Source organism: Callithrix jacchus, chromosome 4 (genome assembly GCF_049354715.1).
Source record: "Callithrix jacchus isolate 240 chromosome 4, calJac240_pri, whole genome shotgun sequence".
NCBI lineage: Eukaryota > Metazoa > Chordata > Mammalia > Primates > Cebidae > Callithrix > Callithrix jacchus.
This window is the reverse complement of record NC_133505.1, coordinates 2,032,690-2,055,299: the sequence shown is the minus strand read 5'-3', so window position 1 is coordinate 2,055,299 and position 22,610 is coordinate 2,032,690. Positions and strand designations below refer to the sequence as shown.

Genomic DNA, 22,610 nt, shown 5'->3' with positions numbered 1-22,610 from the left:
AGCGTGGTTGGCTTATTTACTCTTGAGTCTGGAGTTAAGAAGGTTGTCCTTTTTCCTTAGAATTGCCCGTGGTTGGTTCACAAATCTTGCAAAGTGAATAAAAACACATGAAGGCCACTGAAGGGAATAACTAGGGGAGAAGATATCTGAGCCCTTAAATCGAGAAACAGTTGGGCACCGTTTGGGGGACTGTACCTATGAGTGTTATCTGTGGCCCCTGGGAAAACAGAAGATAAATCTGCCTCATTTAGTAGACTGTGAGAACTGCCCACACGGGGCTTGGAAAGGATCTCTAACAGAACGGGGAGGAGGAGGAGGAAAGAAAACACTGCTCTGGCAGCGGTGGGATTCGAACCCACGCCCCCGAAGAGACTGGAGCCTTAATCCAGCGCCTTAGACCGCTCGGCCACGCTACCACCCACGGAGCAAACAGCCACTCGCACCTTCACCCGAGTGACTGTCGCCCCTTTCCAGTCCGTTTATTCCCATTCTCACATCCCTATTAACCCTTCCGGCGGGCCCCTTCTTCAGCGTTCCTCGCGTCTCAGCTCAGCCGGAGAAGCCCCTGATCCCCGACGCCTTGTTTCCTCTCAGCTCCCAGGTGGATCCTGGACAGGATGCTGCAGGCGCTGCAGGAGGGGACTCCTGCCCCGTTTGTCACCCACACAAGAAAAAGGGTCGCAGAGACCGAGAGCGCCAGAGGCCGCCATGGGCTCCACATCCTCCTGGACTCCAGGGAGTAAGCCTCTAGGCTTCAGGAGTAAGCAAGTCCAACCGTTTGGTTTGAGCCTGTTGCTTGCAGGAAAAAGGAGGAAAGAGTCCTAAGACCCCCCTCACCTCGCCCTTCTTCATCCGTTTCAGGGGACGGGGTGTCTCCACGCAACTCCATGAGGGAGGCAAAGAGTGCACTCACGGTTTTCTGTACTGCGATCGTTTCAGAGGTGGTGCGTCTACGGAAGCCCTAATCATGCAGCCAGAGACCGCCGTTTCTGGCCCAGAAATGGGATGAGAAATCCAGGTCCCCGCGCAGGAAGGAATTTTGCAAAGTCCAGACTCAGTTTCCTTCGCCGCCCTCAAAGTCCCTTCGGGAAGGTCTGCGGGAGAACGAGTTTGGTTTAGGAGTTGGCCCTGCCTTGTACTGCGTAGTTTTGTCATCCAAAGTGTTTTAGACGTGAATGAAATAATAGTTCCGCCTTATTTTGGAAACACTGTCATTCAGAGAATTTAAAACCAAATTAATGGTCCTCATAGTCATGTTGGTAGAGCCCTTGGCTAAGTGGGAGGGACAGTTGCCTCCTTAGCGCAGTAGGCAGCGCGTCAGTCTCATAATCTGAAGGTCCTGAGTTCGAACCTCAGAGGGGGCAACGTGTCTGTTTTGCCATTTTTCTTCCCCTTGTTGCAAAATTAGTAAGACAACAAAGGAAGCTGACAAATCCTTGTTTTTTCTGTGCTTTTGCTGTAGAAAAGCATACAAGATACCTGGTAAGAAAAAAAAAAAACTAAGGAAATTGCTCTGATGAAACAGAAAGGGTAATTGCTGTTTAATAGAACTATGTTCAGTTACAAAACAGTGATTTTCACTAAGAATTAAATTCTCCAAAATTCTTCTCGTCTCCCCTCCCGCCCCGCCTACCAGTTGGAGATAGAGCTGATAGCATTTTCAACTTTTTTTCAGATATGTTTGGCAATTGTCTTTGTTTTAAAAACGCCAGGGTCAAGAAACTTACCCGTTTTAGGGTGCTGAGAGGAGGAGGAGTGGGTGGAGAGTTGCACTAGGGGTGTGGAAGGTATAGGATAGTGCTTATCTAATTATCGATGACTGACTTCATTATCTTTTACAATTCTTCCTGAATGGCTTGCCACCAGGTTGCCACCAATAACATTCCATATGAAAAAAGAAAGAAACCAAAAACACTCCCTCGTCGTTCTCATTGCATTGGAACTTTCTCTCGCTTCCAGTGCTCTTGACTGGATCCAAGTTATCCAAACTACCAGATGCAGGAAGAAGTAAAAGGCAAACAAAGAGTGAAGACAGGTTGATATTCACAGTTAAGATGAACCGCTGACTCAAGTAGTAGTGAGCAAGACTGATAATTCATGTCCTGCTCTTGAGTCCTACTATGTGCCAGGACAGAGTAGTAGTTCAAAGCTGTGTTCCTATTAGTCCATTCCCTCTCAGCTTCTTTTTTTTTTCCTTTTTGAGACAGAGTTTCACTCTTGTCATCCAAGTGGAGAGCAATGGCACGATCTCGGCTCACTGCAACCTCCGCCTCCCAGGTTCAAGTGATTCTCCTGCCTCAGCCTCCCAAGTAGCTGGGACTACAGGCATGTGCCACCACACCCGACTAATTTTGTAGTTTTAGTAGAGACGGGGTTTCTTCATGTTGGTCAGTCTGGTCTTGAATTCCCGACCACAGGTGATCTGTCTGCCTCGGCCTCCCAATGTGTCGGGATTACAGGCCTGAGCCACTGCACCTGGCCTCCCTCTCAGCTTTAAAATGACCCTCATACACTCTGTTTTGTGATATTGGGGCTGGGCATCTGCAGATGACATTTCCCAAACTCCTTTGCCCACTGGCTTTCTCTTGTGTTCTGTCAATAAGAAGAAACAGACTAGAAAGCAGGAGGAGAGACACAGGGACTGCTTTCTAAATGTTTTTCTTCCTCTCTTCCTGTCAGGTCACACCAACAATGGCAGTGGAGTCCCATCTCAATTCGTTCTCTTCATGCATTCCCAGAATGCCTCACTGTCCCTTATATAAATAACTGCTAGTCCAGCTGCAGCAGCAGGACGGTGCTTCCTCCCTAACACTCCAGGGGCCTTTCCTCAGTGGTCGCAATCTCTTTCCTTTCCTTCTTCCAGCCCCATAAGGTGGCAGTTACTTCCTGGTAATTATTACCTCTTGGTTACCATAATGTGCTCTGTTGAAATACCTAGTCTTTCTTTTTTTTTTTTTGACACAGGGTCTTGCTTTGTTGCCCAGGGTGGAGTACAGTGGCGCGATCTCGGCTCACTGCAACTTCCGCCTCCTGGGTTCCTGCCTCAGACTCCTGAGTAGCTGGGATTACAGGTGCCCACCACCATGTCCAGCTAATTTTTGTATTTTTATGAGAGACAGGGTTTCACCTTATTGGCCAGGCTGGTCTGGAACTCCTGACCGCAAGTGATTGGCCCACCTCTGCCTTCCAAAATGTTGGGATTACAGGCAGGAGCCACCAGTCTGGGCCTGTTTGGCTTTATTTCTGCCTTTCCCTGTAAAGAGCTTTTTTGGTAAATGAGCAGCTGAGACCTCTTGACACCTCCAGCCCTCCAGGTTCCCAGGGGCAGTTTGGGCCCAAGTCTTTCTTCTAGCTGTTCCCTAGCTTCTCTGCACCATTCCTTCCCACTGCCACGTTGTCACCGAGCTGTGTCTGCGTGGCCTCCTGCTGCACATGGGCCTGATTTATGCTTTCGAATATCTCTTGCTCCACTCTGACTCATTCTTTACATAAAGCCAGTGTACTCTTAAAAGTAATCATCATGTCTTTCTTTCCTCCTTAGAATTCCCACTGGCTTCACCTTGCTGCTCCGGTGCAGTCAGCTCTCTGCACTGCTAGCCATAACCTCGGAGCCCGTGAGTCTCTGCGCTGTCCCTGCCTTCCTGTCCGCCTCAGCTCCCATCTTCATCGACACTCTCTTGAGCTCTTTGCACACAAGCTGCTCAGGTCTCCTCTCCGGTCTCTGAAAGTGCTCTGCTCTTTGATCTTCCTGGAATACTGGAGCTACAGTTTTGTCCAGCTAAGCCTTTAGTTTTCGGCTTAAAGATCACTTCCTGGGAGCTCTTCTCTATCTGCTGGAAGAGGTCTATGACCCATGCTCTTCAAGGTAGCGGGGGGATGTGATTTACAGTGTGTGTTTTCTTGTCTCACTTTTCTTCTTCTATGATCCATTTATCCTGATTTAAATCTATTAACATTTTTCGCTTTATCTTACAGTATAGTTGTGTAGACAACCTCAAATCTGTTTTTGAATAGTAGCATAAATAAAGGCAAGATCAGGCGAGAGGATGAACAAGTTCGACTCTTTGAAAGATAATGACGGTGGGGACCGTGATCGGAATGTAGAATGCAAAAGATGGTGAGAATCAGAGCAGTAGCAAGAGAAAGGCTGTTGTCCTTGGACCGGCAGAGCCTCCCCTGCAGCACAACTACAGCGGCAGAGCCTCCCCTGCAGCACAACTACAGTTTCTGGTACTCCAGGAGAACCCCCAGCTGTCCCAGCAGCTCACAGAGCTATGGACAGAATATCATACCATAGCAAGGATTGGCACCTTTGCTTCGGTGGAGCAGTTCTGGAGGTTTTATTTTTATTTTTTTGAGACGGAGTTTCGCTCTTGTTACCCAGGCTGGAGTGCAATGGCACAATCTCAGCTCACCGCAACCTCCGCCTCCTGGGTTCAGGCAATTCTCCTGCCTCAGCCTCCTGAGTAGCTGGGATAACAGGCGCACGCCACCATGCCCAGATGATTTTTTGTATTTTTAGTAGAGACGGGGTTTCACCATGTTGGCCAGGATGGTCTGGATCTCTTGACCTCGTGATCCACCTGCCTCGGCCTCCCAAAGTGCTGGGATTACAGGCTTGAGCCACCGCGCCCAGCCAGTTCTGAAGGTTTTATAGCCACATGGTACGTCCCGGAGACCTGACAGGCCACAGTGACTTCCATCTCTTCAAAGAAGGAATCAAACCCACGTGGGAGGATGATGGAAATAAAAATGGCGGCAAGTGGGTTATTCGGCTGCGGAAGGGCTTGGCCTCCCGTTGCTGGGAGAATCTCATTTTGGCCATGTTGGGGGAACAGTTCATGGCTGGGGAGCAGATCTGTGGGGCTGTGGTGTCTGTCCGCTTTCAGGAGGACATTATTTCAAGGTGGAATAAGACTGCCAGCGACCAGGCAACCGCAGCCCGAATCCGGGTCACGCTTCGGCGAGTGCTTCACCTACCTCCCAACCCCATTATGGAGTACAAAACTCACGCCGACGGCATCAAAATGCCAGGCAGGCTGGGACCCCAACGGCTCCTTTTCCAAAACCTCTGGAGGCCGCGGCTGAATGTGCCATGGGCCTCTCCCTCTCTGGATGGCACCATCACTGACGCTGGCGTCATCGGGGTCTCTTGTTCTGTAGGCGTGCCACCTGGAAGATCCTTCTGTCCTGGACAAGAGGAATTGGAAGAGCATTTTATGTTGTAAGAACAGGCTGTCACGCAGCAGCTACAACAGCAGCTGGGATCACTTAATAAATGGTGCTAAACTAAATAAATAAATAAATGCAAGATCAGAAACACACCACATGACAACCATTGTGCTAGACCTGGCCTTTGAGGAAGGATTTCTGTCCTCAGATTTGAGGAGAAACGTGGTTGAGAGCTTAAGTAACTTGTCTAAAGTGGCACAATGAAAATGGCGAAATACAGTGTTTTAAATGATCTTCTGTTTTACAATAGTATGAGTAATGATTGTGATAAAACCTAATTTTCATTGAACCGTCAGCAAGAGTTTGCTTACATTATCTCATTTAATTTGCAAAGTCAGGTCGTGAGATTATGCTTGTTTTTCCCAACATTTTGTAAGCTGAACTTCTTCTTGAGAGCATTGATCAAAATGGCTATTTAAACAGTTATAGTATAATTTGTCCTTTCATGGCTGCTTCTCCCTTTTAAAGTGTGAACTCCCGGAGGGGCTGAGGTACTACCTGTCCCCGGCAGCAAGCCCAAGGCAAAGCTGAGCGCCTTGCTCAAAATAAGTTCTCAAGACCTGTTTTCGTGTGCGCTTTGTGCCAGATAGTCTCAAGGTCGCAGGGGAGACGGGAGCATGAGGTTTGAAGACTAAAGACAAGACAAACCAGGCAATTATGTCTGTGCTGACGTATTACTTTTACAAGTAACTGTTTGGATTACATTACACAAGGATGGAAGTTAATTTTTTCCATGAGTTGGGGGTGAAAATAACTGTGAGCCATATTCAAAGGGGGCAAAACTAGAAATGGAAATAAATAAAAGAAACATGGACAGAATCTAGGTAGAAATGTATGAAGTTTGTGCACCTTTTTACTCACTGGAATATACAGGAAAGATTCTTTTCAGGGAGCCCGGATAGCTCAGTCGGTAGAGCATCAGACTTTTAATCTGAGGGTCCAGGGTTCAAGTCCCTGTTCGGGCGTGTCTGGCATCTGCTTCTGACTCTAAGTTTGAGAAAGTCGAAAGGAAAGCCCTCCTTTTGAAGGGACAGTTACTAACACCGTAAAAATTCACAAAACCCTGTAGGGCCCAAAATTTCAACCCACGATTACACAAATAACTCTGATGCAAAATAAAAGTAGTGACGTGAATACATGGGGCCTCTACGGTGAGATAGCCGGAGATCTTCTGAAGAAAACTGACAAAGCCTTAGAATACAAAGTATTTAATATTTTATTATCTCTGTTACGTTGCTTACAGGTGCCAGAGTAATCTGTTATTTGCTTTCCAGTGTAGAGTTTATTTTACACAGGAGGGAGTATGCTGATCAATTACCAAGAAAGTTATAAGTGTATATATTCTGGCTTGGCATGCTTGTGGCATTTAGTTACTGTGAGTCAGCGCTGCAAGTCTGAAAAACTAGGTGAATTTAAAAACAGTTTCTGGCCGAGTGCAGTGGCTCACGCCTGTAATCCCAGCACTTCGGGAGGCCGAGGCAAGAGACTCCCTTCAACCCAGGAGGCAGAGGTTGCAGTGAGCTGAGATCGCGCTGCTCCACTCTGAACTGTGCTACAGAACGAGACTCCGTCTCAAAAATAAGTAAATAAATAAAATAGGTCGGGTGCGGTGGCTCACGCCTGTAGTCCCAGCACTTTCGAAAACTGAGGAGAGCGAATCATGAGGCAAGGAGTTCGAAACCAGCCTGGCCAGCATGGTGAAACCTCGGTCTCTACTAAAAATAAAAAAATTACCCGGGCGTGGTGGCAGATGCCTGTAATCCTAGCTACTCGGGAGGCTGAAGCAGGCGCATCACTTGAACCCGGGAGGCGGAGGTTGCAGTGAGCCGAGACCGCACCAGTGCCCTCTAGTCTGGGCGACAGAGAGAGACTCGGTATCAAAAATCATCATCATAATAAAAATAAAATAAAAAATAGTTTCTGATTCTGCACAGGAGAGGAACGGACTCGGAATGGTGCTGGCTCGAACAAGGCTAAAAGCAGTCTCTTTAAACCCAGCCGTTAGGCCTTTCCCGAACCTTTAACAGCGGTTCCTTAGCTGTGGTAGATGCAAGGTTCCTGGAACCTGAGGCCTAAGGTCCGGAAGAAACTTTAAGATGTTCCCTACAAAACACCTCCTTAAGTCGGCCTCAGAATGAGCTATTAAGGAAGCTGTCCTGAGATACAAACCCTAAGGTCCAGACGTGTTGGAGGAGATGCCGAAGGAGTGCGCTGTCTTTCTCAGCACAGACTGGGCGGAGAGGTATAGCCTGCGAGACGAGCTGCAGTACGTGTGACCGCGGGGGCATGATCGCAGATGCTCCTCAGGTGCGCTGTGGATTGCGTGGAGTGAGGTAGTGACAGGAAGCATCTACAGAAAACCGTAACCTTTAATATGCAAAATTATTAAGTGATTGATGTGAGAAGTACTTGTTTATCGGATACCGTGCTAGGCACTGAAAATATACAAGTGGATATGACAAATTCTACCTCTAATGGAATTTGCAATCTAGGAGGATGGGTGGGCAACAGACAGTAAAGACATTAAAAAATAAAAAGCGTTCCTGTCTTCCTTCACCGCCATCGTGGTGTGTGCTTTACTCCGGTAATAAAATCGGTACAACTCCAAAAGGAGACACTGGAGAAGAACCAAGCTGGGTCTGTAAGGAATTACACGTGAGGTAGCACACATATTTATGCTGTCTGAAGGTCGCAATCATGTTACCAAATCGAGCTGAAAAAATGTCACCGCTATCTGGAGAAGTTTGAACAGAGTTTTCTCTCTGGATCTGCTATGAAGGCATTAGTTGGTACAACCCACAGTGCTTCCATTATTCATGTAAAAAAAAAAAGAAAAAGAAAAAGAAGACTTTGCTTGCCTGGATTCAGTAATAAATATGTGAGACCTTTCAGTTCAAAAATAAAAAATAAATAAAATAAATAAAAGAACAAGGAAACTTCATATAGTAAGACATTCTTTTTTTTTTTTTGAGACGGAGTCTCGCTCTTGTTGCCCAGGCTGGAGTGCAATGGCGCGATCTCGGCTCACCGCAACCTCCGCCTCCTGGGTTCAGGCAATTCTCCTGCCTCAGCCTCCCGAGTAGCTGGGATTACAGGCGCGCGCCACCATGCCCAGCTAATTTTTTGTATTTTGAGGAGAGACGGGGTTTCACCATGTTGTCCAGGATGGTCTCGATCTGTTAGACCTAGTGATCCACCCGCCTCGGCCTCCCAAACTGCTGGGATTACAGGCTTGAGCCACCGCGCCCGGCCTATAGTAAGACATTCTATGAAGAAAATAAAGCCGCTTGAGGTGAGGCGACCGGAGGTTGGCGAATGAGAGAAGGGATGGTTATTAGTCTCCTAGGCCTGCCATAACAAATTGAATATGAGGTTTTAATCTGTCTTCATTTTTTCTATTAAGTTGCACCAGTAGGAGGATACCGTCCCAAGAAGGAACTAAAGTCAGAGGAACTCGGACAAAGCAGCATGTCCACTGGAAAGAGATGATACTCATTACACAGAAAGAACTAAAGCAGATGTGCTAAGGCCGGGCGCGGTGGCTCACGCCTGTAATCCCAGCACTGTGGGAGGCCGAGGCGGGTGGATCACGAGGTCAGGAGATCGAGACCATCCTGGTCAACAAGGTGAAACCCCGTCTCTACTAAAAATACAAAAAAATTAGCTGGGCATGGTGGCGCGTGCCTGTAATCCCAGCTACTCAGGAGGCTGAGGCAGGAGAATTGCCTGAACCCAGGAGGCGGAGTGTTAGGGTCCAGCACGTCTGCCTGGGGGCTACCGATCTGCGGGAGTCCCCGAGACCGCCAACATAGATGTCTCATTCAACCTGAGGGAGAGAGTGCGCGGAAGTGAAAGAAAATAGAAAAGCAGAGTCTGGAGGTCTGCGTAAATTATGGTCAAAACGCAGCAAATTTATTCTTGTGGGTTACAGCTTTTATACCTTTTTTCTTGTTACATTTACTTTATCTCAGCAAAAAAGGGGTAAACAGAAAGGAAATAGAAACTCCATAAAAACAGTGATCAGGGGCTTGTGATAACCGCTCACAAAGCAGTTTAAGGGGGCTTGTGATAGTAGTTTACAAAGCAGTTTGTGTTTTTCAAAGATACACAGTGCAAGCAAACAATGGCGCCCTTAAGGTGGCTTGTTAATCCTGTTTTCCATCAGGAGGTAGATCAAAGGCTTGGCTCCAGGGAAAATATGGGCAGGGGTCTCTTGTCCCTCTTAGGCATCTCAATTGTAGCAAGTTTATTGCTTGCACAGAGACTGATGGGGACATGAAAGCAGACAGCACAATGTCCTCATAAACCGGAGACCTTTGCTTTGCATTCTGTTTTTGCCTCAGTGACTCAGCCCGCGGCCTTTGTCTCAGCTCGACAGCCCTCGAGAGGGGGGAGTGCAGATAGGTCCAGCAGCCAAGATGGGGCGAGTCACGCTAACTGTCTCAAGCCCTTGGCGCCAACACCGCACAGCGGAGGTTGCGGTGAGCCGACATCGCGCCATTGCACTCCAGCCTGGGTAACAAGAGCGAAACTCTGTCTCAAAAACAAACAAACAAACAAAAAACAGATGTGCTGTCGGGACATGAAGAGCTGAGACTTCATATGTTTGACAACAGATACGTAGCCCAGGAATTAATTACAAGGTGGATGTATAATGAACGAGTACGGTTATTCATGGCAGTTGGGGATAAAATGCGAGCTGCCCCCTCTGAGGTTCGAACTCAGGACCTTCAGATTATGAGACTGACGCGCTGCCTACTGCGCTAAGGAGGCTCCCGGAAAACGCCCCTCATTAGGTTTTTTCAACACTGATTTTTACCTTGTTTAAACTTGTCTGCATTACCTTTATTTTAAATTTCGAAAATGAAACATTCTTACTAAACCTCTTGAAAGCTCAACAGTTTCCAAAACCTGAATCAGATGAAGAAAGTCTCTGCGGATCCCGCCGCTTTTGCCCCTCTCATTCTGAACTGATGACCCCGCTTCTCGCCTCTGGTAAAACGTTTCCTAAACCTCCTGTCTAGAAACCCGACACGTGGCCTGGGCGGGTGTCCATCCTTTTCTCGATGGAGCAGGAAGCCAGCCCGTTTCCTCTCTCCCTCCGCACCGGGTCTTTCCCACGGGAAGAGTGATTCGGCGTCTCCCGTCGGGAAGCACTGAGCGTTTACGATCTTCAGCAAAAAAACAACGTCCTTTGACAGCCATGCCCACTGTCGCCCTCCTGTGCTCCCTTACAGCAAACTTCTTGTAAGGCCTCTGCTTTAAGAAAACATCTCCCTCAAGCCTGTAATCCCAGCACTTTGGGAAGCCGAGGCGGGTGGATCGCGAGGTCAGGAGATCGAGACCATCCTGGTCAACATGGTGAAACCCCGTCTCTACTAAAGATACAAAAAATTAACTGGGCATGGTGGTGCGCGCCTGTAATCCCAGCTACTCGGGAGGCTGAGGCAGGAGATTTGCCTGAACCCAGGAGGCGGAGGTTGCGGTGAGCAGAGATCGCACCATTGCACTCCAGCCTGGGAAACAAGAGCGAAACTCTGTCTCAAAAAAAAAAAAAAAAGAAAAGAAAACACCTCCCCAGGTCCCACCGGCTTTTCCACCCACTGCAGTCTTCCCCGATCACGCCTCCGTCTCTGTCTTGAGCAAGTCCAAAGGGATTTGGACAAATGTAACTTCATGTTGTGAAGAATTCGGTGCTCTTGGTCCAAACTTTTGGCCGTCTGCTAGGACGTGAGAGCGGTAGAAAAAGCGGAAAGGGCTGAAAAGCTTGTCTTCTCCACTGTTTTTGTTCGCCAGGGGATTGTCTGGGTTTTAGACCCAGAGACCCAGGAAAAGCGTCCTGGGATGTGAAAAGTCTGGGCTTCCGGTTTTTGGCGATCTGTTGGAGAGAAGAAACACACACAAAAAGTGACACCCTCACCCTTGTTCCCACCCCGCCTCAGAGCCGAAAGCAACGCTGATTTTATTAGATTATCCCACTTTTGTAGTTGTCGCTGTTTTTCCTCTGGCCGCTGATGGTGACAACCTTAATTTTCGGTTAGCGATAAGGGGCCCTGGCCGTGCAGCGCTCTGAGTGAGGCGGCTTAAATGTGGGGTGGTAGCGTTTGTAGTCGTGAGCGTAACACTCGATCTTTTTCTGTAGACTGTTGTGTCTACATAGTGCTAATTTGTATTGAGATAGTGCTGGCAGGCCCCTGTAACCCCAGCTACCCAGGAGGCTGAGGCAGGAGAATCGCTGGAACCGGAGAGGCGGAGGCTAAAGTGAGCCGAAATCGCGCCACTGCACTCCGGCCTAGGCGACAGAGCAAAATTCCGTCTCAAAAAAAAAAAAAAAAAAAATTACCAACAAAAGAAAGTTCAGGACCAGCTGGATTCACAGCAGAACTCTACCAGACATTCAAAGAAGAATTGGTACCAATCCTATTGACACTATTCCACAAGATAGAGAAAGAGGTACCCCTCCCTAATTCATTCTATGAAGCCAGCATCACCTAACCAAAAAGGAAAACTACAGACCAATATCCCCGATGAACACAAATGCTAAAATCCTTAACAAAATACTGGCTAACCGAATCCAACAACATATAAAAAAAATAATCCATACGATCAAGTGGGTTTCATACCAGGATGCAGGGATGGTTTAACATACACGAGTGTGTGTGCAGTAAACGTGATACACCACATAAACATAATTAAAAACAAAAAACACAATGATCTCAACAGACGCAGAAAAAGCATTCCACAAAATCCAGCACTTCCACCCCACCCCCCGCCACTTTCTTTTTTGAGACAAAGTCTCGCTCTATCGCCCAGGCTGGAGGATAGTGGCGCAATCTCAGCTCACTGCAATCTCCGCCTCCCGGGTTCAAGTGATTCTCCTGCCTCAGCCTCGCGAGTAGCTGGGACTACAGTGTAGTATGTGCCACCACGCCCCTGCTATTTTTTTTTTCCTTTTTAATGGAGACGGTGTTTCACCGTGTTAGCCAGGTTGGTCTCAATCTTCTGATCTCGTGATCTGCCTCCCTCGACCTCCCAAAGTGCTGGGATTACAGGCGTGAGCCAGAGTGCCCGCCGGGTCCACTTGTCTCTACTCTTTAAACGGCTGCAAGCTCCTGAGAGGAGTGCATTTTGTACTCTCAGATTCCACTGGTAGACCTACTATACATGGCACAAAACAAGGGTCTCAGGCCGGGCGCGGTGGCTCAAGCCTGTAATCCCAGCACTTTGGGAGGCCGAGGCGGGTGGATCACGAGGTCAAGAGATCGAGACCATCCTGGTCAACATGGTGAAACCCCGTCTCTACTAAAAATACAAAAAAATTAGCTGGGCATGGTGGCGCGTGCCTGTAGTCCCAGCTACTCGGGAGGCTGAGGCAGGAGAATTGCCTGAACCCAGGAGGCGGAGGTTGCGGTGAGCTGAGATCGTGCCATTGCACTCCAAACTGGGCAACAAGAGCGAAACTCCGTCTCAAAAAAAAAAAAGTGTCTCAGTAAATGCTGGCTGACAGAGGAGTGACTGAACAATTCTCTGCATGTATTTACCACTTGCCAGAAGGTGCAAATGCACCCAACATGAAACCGTGCAAATGTCTTGGTTTCCAACATGGAAAAATTATGTATGCATGAGGACAAAAGCTAAAAAGGGATAAAGAAGATGTCCATAGTCACTTGTGAGGCTGGAACTGTGGCTTGCCTTTGTTTCTTTCTGTGTGGAAACATCGGGTCCCAAAGCGTCAGCAGCTTGTGACTTGCAGAGTGGGTTTCATTTCTTATGAATGCAGAAGACCCCATCCCAGACCTACAGCGTTAGAACGCTGCATTCCAGCCAGATCCAGGAGATTTCCTGTACACACTGAAGTCTGTGAAACCCACTCAGCACAGTCCTTCACTCTTTCCCTTGTTAAATTTACAAGTCTTTGTTTAATTGGCCTTTGCAAAGGTTCAGAGGACAGCATAGTAAGGGAGACTCATTCACCTCTGCCCGTGCTTTCTGCGGTCTCCTCGGCTCGGTTCTATTTGGCACTTCTCGCAATGCGGAGCTGCAGCCGGCTGGGAAGCCTGGAAACCGCTGCGCGCATCCCGCCTCCCAGCACAGGCAGCCGGCAGCTGCAGCCTCTAGTACCGCGGTGCCGCCAAACCCAGCGCCGGGCGCGGTGGCGCGCGCCTGTAATCCCAGCTCCTCGGGAGGCTGAGGTTGGCGGATCGTGGGTGCTCGGGAGTTCGGGGCTGCGGCGATGTGTGGAGCGGGCGTCCGCACCGGGCCTGGCACCAACATGGGGCTCCCGGGGGAGCCCGGGGGTGCCAGGTTGTCTAAGGAGGGGGGGACCAGGCCCAGGCCGGACGCGGAGCAGGTCAAACTCCCCGTGCTGGGCGGCGGTGGGACCGCGCCCGCGAGCAACGCCTGCAGTTCTGCCCGGGACATCTGACGAGACCCGGTCTCTTTTAACTTCCCTTTTCGGGATTTCTTTCAAAAAATCAACTGCATTATTTTTGCATACGGAAGACCACGTGAGTTCACTGGTGGGACTGGCACATGCTACGCTTTGCTCGCAGGGAAGGATGATTCAGTCAGTGGGAGCCGGAAGAAGCTCTTGTCAGTGACTTATTACCTTGGAAATTTCTCCACGCTACTCTCTTTCTTTCCTAAACAAGGAGGTAGTCTGTATTGCATTTCGCAAATAAATCGCATGAGTTTGACAAAGATTGGCCGGGCTTGGGGGCTCATGCCTGCAATCCTACCACTTTGGGAGGCTGAGGTGGGTGGATCACCTGAGGTTAGGAGTTCAAGACCAGCCTGGTCATCACGGTGAAACCTCATCTTAAAAAAAAAAACAAAACACACAATAATTTGACAAAGATTATTCGCTTGGCCAAACTTTACTCAGCCTTCTGAATCTTCTGCTAGGCCCATCTGTGCACTTCTTTGTAAAGTCTAGTTTTAGCAAAAGACACTGCCAAGTAGTTTAGCAAGAACCCCCACATCCTCTATGTCTAATTATCCTTCATTTCTGATCGGGACCCTCATTCTCCACTATCCCCCAGATTATTGATATCTGACCACCTTGACCTGTCTTCAGCAAGAATGCTGTTAGGTTTCTTTAGCCAGAATTCCCCTTACCTCTGATGTTTCTCTTAGTAATTTACTGTCCACTAACCACCACACACTTCTCCTTGGCTATAAATTCCCACTTGACCATGCCATATTCAGAGTTGAGCTCAATCTCTTTCTCTCACTCCAAGACCTCCTTGCGATGGGTCCTATGCCTATTCTGATGGTCCTGAATAGTCTTACATTGCTGTAAAAAGTATCACGAAGTCATATTTTTTCTTTAACAAATTGTACGGCATGACAGCTTCTCATATTCTAAGATAGAGATTTGCAAAAGGTTTGATATTCTAGCTTTTTCAGGAAATTTTCACATAAACACCTGTACACAACTATTCTTCTCAGATTGGATGAAACACCTAAAGAGACATTGCACCAAAGAAGAGATACAGATGGCAAATGAGCACACAAAAATGTTTTCAACATCCTCAGCACTAGGGAAATGCAAATTATAACCACACTGAGATATCACTGTACACCTATTGGAATGACTAAAGTGAAAATAACGGCAACAACCAAATGCTGAAGAGGCTGCATACACGTAGGTGGGATGTGAAATGATGTAGCTGTCCTGGAAAACAGTTGGCAGTTTCTTATTTATTTTTAACATTTATTTTGTTTACTTTTTTTTTTTTTGAGACAGAGTTTTGCTCTTGTCACCCAGACTGGAGTGCAATGGCTCGATCTCGGCTCACGGCAACCTCTGCCTCCTGGGTTCAAGCAATTCTCCTGCCTCAGCCGCCTGAGTAGCTGGGATTACAGGCACGCGCCACCATGCCCAGCTAATTTTTGTATTTTTAGTAGAGATGGGGTTTCACCATGTTGACCAGGATGGTCTCAATCTCTTGACCTCATGATCCACCCGCCTCGGCCTCCCAAAGTGCTGGGATTATAGGCGTGAGCCACCGCGCCTGGCCTTGTTTACTTTTTTTAAAAGACAGGGTTTTACCATGTTGGCCAGGCTGGCCTCAAACTCCTGACCTCAGGTGATCTGCCTGCCTCGGCCTCCCAAAGTGCTGGGATTACAGGTGTGAACCACCATGCCCGGTGGCAGTTTCTTAAAAAGTTGCACTCCTGGACGCTTATCTTGGATAAATGAAGATTTATAGCAACACTAAAACTGGTATGCAGATGTTTATGGTAGCCTTATTTGTAAAAGTCAAAAAGCTGAAAATGACCCAAATGTCCTTCAGCAGGTGAATGTCCAAACTGGCAAATTCATAGGATGGAATACTACTGAGCAAAAAGAAAGAATAAACTCTTGTTTCTGAACAACATAAATGGCTCTCTAGATAATTATAGAGAGTGCAAAAAGCCAATGTAATAGGTTACGTAATGTATGATTATGTTTTTTATGACATTCTGGAAATGACATTATAAAAGTGAAAAACAGATCAGTGGTTGCCAGAGGTTGAGGCAGGGACAGTGGGAGGTGGGTGTGGCTGTAAAAGGGCAATAAGAGGAGTCCTTGTGTAATGGAAATGTTTTGCATCTTGACTTTATCAATATCGGTATCAATATCCTGATTGAGATTTTGCACTATAGTTGTGTAAGATGTCACCACTGGCGGCAAGTAGGTAAAGGGGACTTGGAATCTCTCTGTATTATTTGTTATAACTGCATGTGAATCTATGATTACGTAAACATTAAACATTTCATTTAAAAAAGAATGAGAGGGATGGGGAGCTGAAAGGGAACAGTGAGAGAGTAGGGGGAAGATAATGGAGAGCGAAGTCGAAACAGGATGGAAAGAAATGGCTTAGGTAGAGAGGGCAGAAGAGTGTTCATCAGAAGGGGCGCGGTGGCTCACGCCTGTAATCCCAGCACTTTGGGAGGCGGAGGCGGGTGAATCACCAGGTCAAGAGATCGAGACCATCCTGGTCAACAAGGTGAAACCCCGTCTCTACTAAAAATACAGAAAGTTAGCTGGGCACGGTGGCGCGCGCCTGTAATCCCAGCTACTCGGGAGGCTGAGGCAGGAGAATTGCCTGAACCCAGGAGGCGGAGGTTGTGGTGAGCCGAGATCGCGCCATTGCACTCCAGCCTGGGTAACAAGAGCGAAACTCCGTCTGAAAAAAAAAAAAAAAGAAAAAGAAAAGAAAAGAGTCCTCATCAGAACTTCCCTTCTAACAAAAAGCAGCCCTAGAAATTATTCCTTTTTCAACAAAGAGCAGCCTGAAAGATTGAGCTGCAGACATAGGTAAGGAAGCTGGAAGCTTGCATGGTGGTAGGCTGGCAACTTCACCCACAGAGAAGGGCTACCCGGGGGCCAGGCGTGTCAGCCCTGAGGCTCCTCCTTCCCTGTTTTGTTAGCTTGCGCGTGGTAAGAAAGAAATGGGGGGCAACAGGGAGAGGCCCAGGCAGAGAACCCACCTGCATAATAACAGATTGGGTAAGGGCTGCCGGAGGTTCACACCCGATGCAGCTGGCACACCTGGTCCTAAGTGGGGGTTTCGTGCCCTATGTAGATCAGACGCCACCCTCCAGCTAGCTCATCCGTGAAATCCCCTGTATTTCACAGCGTTTCGGCACCCCTTTTTACCGGGACCCCTCTCTGCAGCAGAGCTATTTGCTTTCTTTCGCTTATTAAATGTCCTCTGTTCACCGCACTCTTGGTGTGTCCAGGTCCTTGGTCTCCGTGTCCGTGTGACAAGGAACCTTGGGTGTCACCCCAGACAGCCAGGCCGCTTCAAAGTCCCCAAATCCGCAGGAGGACCGCTTCATAAGGGAAGGATTGTCAGTAGGTTGGTATACTGTGCAAAATTAAGCATAGGACCGAAAAGAGCCAAGACATTTGGAAAGTTGGAAAATTGATGGTGACGGTTTTCTGGGATTGGAAGGCAGACCTCAGCTGAGCAATTAATGAGGCAAACATTATTCTTACAACAGGTTTGGTGCTGAGTGGAAGGAAAGAGTCTAAGGATAATGCACAAGGGCATGTATTCCATCTTTGTTGTACAAAGAGGGAGATTGAGCCATTCTGCAGTTTGAAGAGAGACAGGAAGGAGGAGAGAGGTGAAGGATACAAGCATAGAGCAAAATGGAATGAATCGGAGAGGGATCAAAAGTGGATAAGTAGACTTGGAAATGAAAGATCTTTCCTCCGAGTAGGAAGACAAGGGTTGAATGTGCCAAAAGCTAGCAAATTGGGAGTTTAGGAAAAAGGTGGCTGAGGGAATATGCTGGCTGTCTCCTTTCACAGCTCAGCGGCCACCCTGCCCCTCCCCCGCCTCTAGCAAGGAGCCACGTTTTCAATTAAACTCAGTCCAGGAGGCTCCTTCTCCCAGGAACGTTTCCTTTGGTTCCTTGAGTACCTCTCTCTATCCTTTGAGAATTGCATAACAATTCACTTACTCGATAAATATTTATTGAGGGAACGTAGCGGTGGAAAATAAAATGTGATGAGTATTGCTCAGTATTAAATTCTTTCAGCACGTTTGCCTCTTCCTCTTCTATCTAGGGTTCAGCTACTGAAATAAACGTTGTATCCCACAGGGTTCTTACGATTTCCTTTATAAATTTGAGAAAAACCTAACCGCATTTCAGGTTCTCAGGAGTGTTTCTGTATTGTAAAAAGCTAGTTCAGTATATTGCTGTGAACTGAAAAAAAGCGAGCGCCTTTTTGCCGAAACCCGGGATCGAACCAGGGACCTTTAGATCTTCAGTCTAACGCTCTCCCAACTGAGCTATTTCGGCTCCGCCCACGTCACTTAAAAATAAGGCCTAATGACTTTATTACTTATCTTATTTAAATATTAGGTTTTTTTTAAAACCCACAATGACGAGTACTCCGAATGAACCAAAGACAAATTAAAAAATTATCTTGTTCTTCAATGGTTCACCACTTTATGCAGAGAAAAGCAAGAAGACGATTACAAATTAATGGTACATACAATTTATTCCCGGTTGAATCCACACATCGAAATAGAGCAGGTTCCATCATCCGGTAACGAACCTCCCAAATTACTTTTATGGCGTTTCCACGTCCTTTGCCGTCCAGATTTTATGGGTTGGTGCAAGGCAAGAGGTAGGTTTCATTGACTCATTGGAAAAACTAGGAACAGTCAACTGTGTGTATGCGTATCGAGTTCTAGCTCGTAAAGTGGTTTTATGAAGCTTCTGATAGCTTCCCTGGTGGTCTAGTGGTTAGGATTCGGCGCTCTCACCGCCGCGGCCCGGGTTCGATTCCCGGTCAGGGAATAATTTTTTTTTTCTTCTGGTAACTTCTAAATTCTTTGATCCAGTAACGAAACCTCTGAGTAAACAGTGAATTGAGGATAAGTTAACTTTCAAATTTCATGTGAGGCGTTTTCTGCATAGAAACCCTGTTCCTGTTTTGGTATTCCAGGGTCAAAATGACAAGCGATGTGATTTTCAATTATTTGAAAGCATTTGTTAATGAATAGTTAATCTAGTATACACCGAGTAACTGGCATTGTACTAAGTAAGTGCTTTAAAATTTTTAACTCATTCAACTGGGTGATTCAGTAAGCAGGAAGTTTCGGAGACAATCGATTAGCAGTTGGTTAAGATTATTTTGAAAAGACAGTTATGAAGACGACAGACAAGAAATGGGGAAGTCATTTTTGAGAGATTTGATGAAGAGCTCCCTTTGCTCAAGCTTCTGAAGCTGCTAGAGCCTAGGGGGTTTAGACACCCACTCTGCCTTCCTCGGATTTTCTGTACGTTCCAAGCTGCTCTAGCTGGGCGCTGGGGGATAGCCCCAGAAATACCTCCACAGTAATTTAATATTCCGGGCCAAAGCAGTTTCGGGACTGCTTCATCTCTCCAGGCTTCAACCTTTCTTCCCCTATGAAGCTACAAGCTGTGTAAGAGAGAACAGGAGAAGGTCATAAACATGAAATTAAAACCTCCTGTCACAAAACTGAGAAACAGGCAAACAGCTCATTCAGCATCATCTCTGAAAGCGCATTTGATAAAATTACCTAAGCTACTGGAGAAAAAGCAGACTTTTTGTTACTCTCCTGACCAGGTTTGGTGCCTCTGCGCTATTTGGCTCCTGCCTGACAGTATGAGGCATGAAGCTTCGTTTCTTGGTCTGTCTAAAGAGCAGACCAGATGTATTGCTTATTATTTCTTTCTTATATCTGCTAAGAGTTTGGGGCATGTATGATTTGGAGCACTTCTCTACAAGTTTCAAAACAAAGATCATGGAACTACCCTGATCTTTTTTCACCAACAAATGGGGGTGTGATATTTTGTTTGTTTGTTTTTTGAGAAGAAGTCTCTCTCTGTTGCCCAGGCTGGAGTGCAGTGGCTTGATCTCAGCTCACTACAACCTCTGTTTCCCAGGTTCAAGCAATTCTCCTGACTCAGCCTCCTAAGTAGCTAGAATTATAGGCATGTGCCACCACCACACCTGGCTAATTTTTTGTATTTTTAGTTGAGACGGTGGGGGGGGGGGGGGATCATCACTTTGGCCAGGCTGGTCTTGAACTCCTGTCCTCGAGTGACCCACCTGCCTCAGCCTCCCAAAGTGCTGGGATTACAGGCGTGAGCCACTGCTCCTGGCCAGGATGTGATTTTTATTTATTTATTCATTTATTTATTTATTTGTAATGCTTTTTTTTTTTTTTTTTTTTTTTTTTTTTTAATGGAGTCTGGCCCAGGCTGGGGTGCAGTGGCATGATCTAGGCTCACTTCGACTTTCCTTTCCAGGGTTCAAGCAATTCTCCTGCCTCAGCCTCCCGAGAAGCTGGGATTACAGGCATGTGCAACCATGCCCGGCTAAGGTTTTTTTTTTTTTTTTTTGAGACGGAGTTTTGCCATTGTTACCCAAACTGGAGTGCAATGGGCCGATCTTGGCTCACCGGAACCTCCGCCTTCTGGGTTCAGGCAATTCTCCTGCCTCAGCCTCCTGAATAGCTGGGACTACAGGTGCGCACCACCATGCCCAGCTAATTTTTGTATTTTTAGTAGAGACGGGGCTTCACCATGTTGACCAGGATGGTCTCGATCTCTTGACCTCGTCATCCACCAGCCTCGGCCTCCCAAAGTGCTGGGATTATAGGCGTGAGCCACCGCGCCCGGCCTAAGTTTTGTATTTTTAGTAGAGACAGGGTTTCACCATATTGGTCAGGCTGGTATCTAACTCCTGACCTCAGGTGATCCACCCTCCTGGGCCTCCCAAAGTGCTGGGATTACAGGCATGAGCCACTGCTGGCCAGGGCGTGATGTTTTTATGATCAAGTTAAATGAAGCGGGAATTTTTCTAACTAACTGCACTTTCTCTTCCCTCCCTTTGCCCCATATAGTCACAGTTTCCAAAACTGCTTTGAGATGGGACACTCTTGTCATCTTGTCAGTACTCTCCTTGAAATAATAAACTTTGACACATTCATAAGATCGATTTGACTAAGAAATTTTGTTTTGATATAAACATAAAAGTAGTATGTCAAATTCAAAAGTAGGTCAAATTCTTGTATGCAGGGAAGACTTTCAAACTAATGCTTCACAGGAATTCAGCCCTCTAGGCCTCGTGGTGATCACTTCTCGAACTGCACCCTCTTCTCACGATATCACACGTTGCCACCTCTATGTGCAGCAGGAATCTCTTCCTTCCTTAGCTTTTTGCCTCTGCTTTCAGGGAACAGTCTGGTTGGGAACGCTGCGGAAGGAACTGTGTTGGTTTATTTATCTTGGTTAATGCCTTTTTCTTTTCCCCCTTTTCCGCGTAAAGCGAATTGGAAGCTGGGCGCCGTGGCTCATGCTTGTAATCCCAGCACCTTGAGAGCCTCCCAAGGTCAGGGTTCGAGATCAGCCTGGCCAACATAGCGAAACCCCGTCTCTACTAAAAATACAAAAATTAGCCAGGCATGGTGGCGCGTGCCTGCAGTCCCGGCTACTAGGGAGGCTGAGGCAGGAGAATCACTTGAACCCGGAAGGCAGAGCCAGTGGTGACGCGAGATCGTCCCATTACACTCCAGCCTGGGCGACAGAGCCAGACTGTCTTAAAAAAAAAATGGATTAGAGATGAGAAACTCTTCTTCGAATGCTACCATTTTCCCCCCTTCTCTTATGAGCTATTGTTCATTGTCCACGGAGAAAAAAAATTTCCCTAATTCTGCATTTTGGCACAATAAGTTCTGTTTATTCACCAGACTTGCTCCCTGATTACTGGTCAACTCAGAGAAAAAATAAAAAAATAACAAAACCAAAATAAACATCTCTTTTCCTCCAAGAGGAGGAAAGAGAATGTGAATGACTGCTTAAAAAAAAAAAAAAAAAAAAAAGGTGGGCTCGGTGGCTCACACCTGTAATCGCAGCACTTTGGGAGGCTGAGGTGGGTAGATCCTGAGATCAACAGTTCGAGACCAGCCTGAACAACATGGTGAAACCCCGTCTCTACTTAGAAGAAGAAGAAAAGAAGAAGAAGAAGAAGAACCACAAAAGTGAGGCGGCATGGTGGCGCTGCCTGTAATCCTAGCTGCTTGGGAGGCTGAGGCAGGAGAATCGCTTGAACCTGGGAGAAGGACGTTGTGGTGAGCTGAGATTGCTCCACTGCTCTCCAGCCTGAGCAACAGAGCAAGTCTCCGTGTCAAAGAAAAAAAATGTCAACAGCTAGGGTCAATGAAACAATCTGTAAATGTCGAGAGCCAGTAGGCTTGTACTACACTAGTCACATTGGAAAATGAAAAATGACCATGACACAATCTCACCTATTAACACCCCCTAAATCCCAATCTTGTCAACTGTAAAATGGGAATAAAAGTATTATAGTATTTACTATATAAAGTTGTGATGAGTCAATAAAATCACACACGAAAGCAGTCAGCCAGTTATCCCAATCCTTCTTATTGACGTCATCGTTATCACCATCATTCTTCTCACGGCACTTAGGGAATGAAGGACACAGATATTGTGAATAAGTTTTCTATTGGGCAGAGTCACCTGCTAAAATGAAGTGTGGAAAAGTACAATGGGATGTGTGTGTGTGAAAGAGAGGAAGATTTGGAGGTGGGGTGCAGAAGGCTCTATTTGAAGTGCGCTTTGAAGAATAAACAAGATTTTCATTAGGGAACAAAATGGAAAGCAGCATTGCAGGACAAGCAATCAGGAGAAGCAAAAGCACAGGCTGTGAAAGCTCTTGGATTGTTCAGGACTCTGGTTTCTGAACTATAAGCCTGGAAAATATAGGTTACCGATGGGATGCCATCAAGATCTCAATTTCAAGCTTTCTGGTCAGGTACAGTAAAGCTGGGATTAGAGTTCCCTATGTCTGGCAGTTGCTGACAAGTCCATACAGGTGCATA

At 47.0% G+C, this 22,610-nt stretch overlaps 6 non-coding genes and 1 pseudogene across 6 annotated transcripts; 4 read left to right on the top strand and 3 right to left on the bottom strand.

Moving 5' to 3' along the window:
- Nucleotides 1-334: 334 nt before the first annotated feature.
- TRNAL-AAG (transfer RNA leucine (anticodon AAG)) lies at nt 335-416 on the bottom strand. Its single transcript has one exon. It is a non-coding gene; the product is annotated as a tRNA-Leu (tRNA).
- An 875-nt stretch (nt 417-1,291) lies between these two features.
- TRNAM-CAU (transfer RNA methionine (anticodon CAU)) lies at nt 1,292-1,364 on the top strand. Its single transcript has one exon. It is a non-coding gene; the product is annotated as a tRNA-Met (tRNA).
- On the top strand, nt 1,317-7,991 carry LOC100395784 (eukaryotic translation initiation factor 4E type 2-like; annotated as a pseudogene).
- TRNAK-UUU (transfer RNA lysine (anticodon UUU)) lies at nt 6,125-6,197 on the top strand. Its single transcript has one exon. It is a non-coding gene; the product is annotated as a tRNA-Lys (tRNA).
- A 1,941-nt stretch (nt 7,992-9,932) lies between the features above and the next one.
- On the bottom strand, nt 9,933-10,005 carry TRNAM-CAU (transfer RNA methionine (anticodon CAU)). Its single transcript has one exon. It is a non-coding gene; the product is annotated as a tRNA-Met (tRNA).
- Nucleotides 10,006-17,960: 7,955 nt separating this feature from the next.
- Nucleotides 17,961-18,033, bottom strand: TRNAF-GAA (transfer RNA phenylalanine (anticodon GAA)). The gene has a single exon. It is a non-coding gene; the product is annotated as a tRNA-Phe (tRNA).
- A 432-nt stretch (nt 18,034-18,465) lies between these two features.
- On the top strand, nt 18,466-18,537 carry TRNAE-CUC (transfer RNA glutamic acid (anticodon CUC)). The gene has a single exon. It is a non-coding gene; the product is annotated as a tRNA-Glu (tRNA).
- Nucleotides 18,538-22,610: the final 4,073 nt, after the last annotated feature.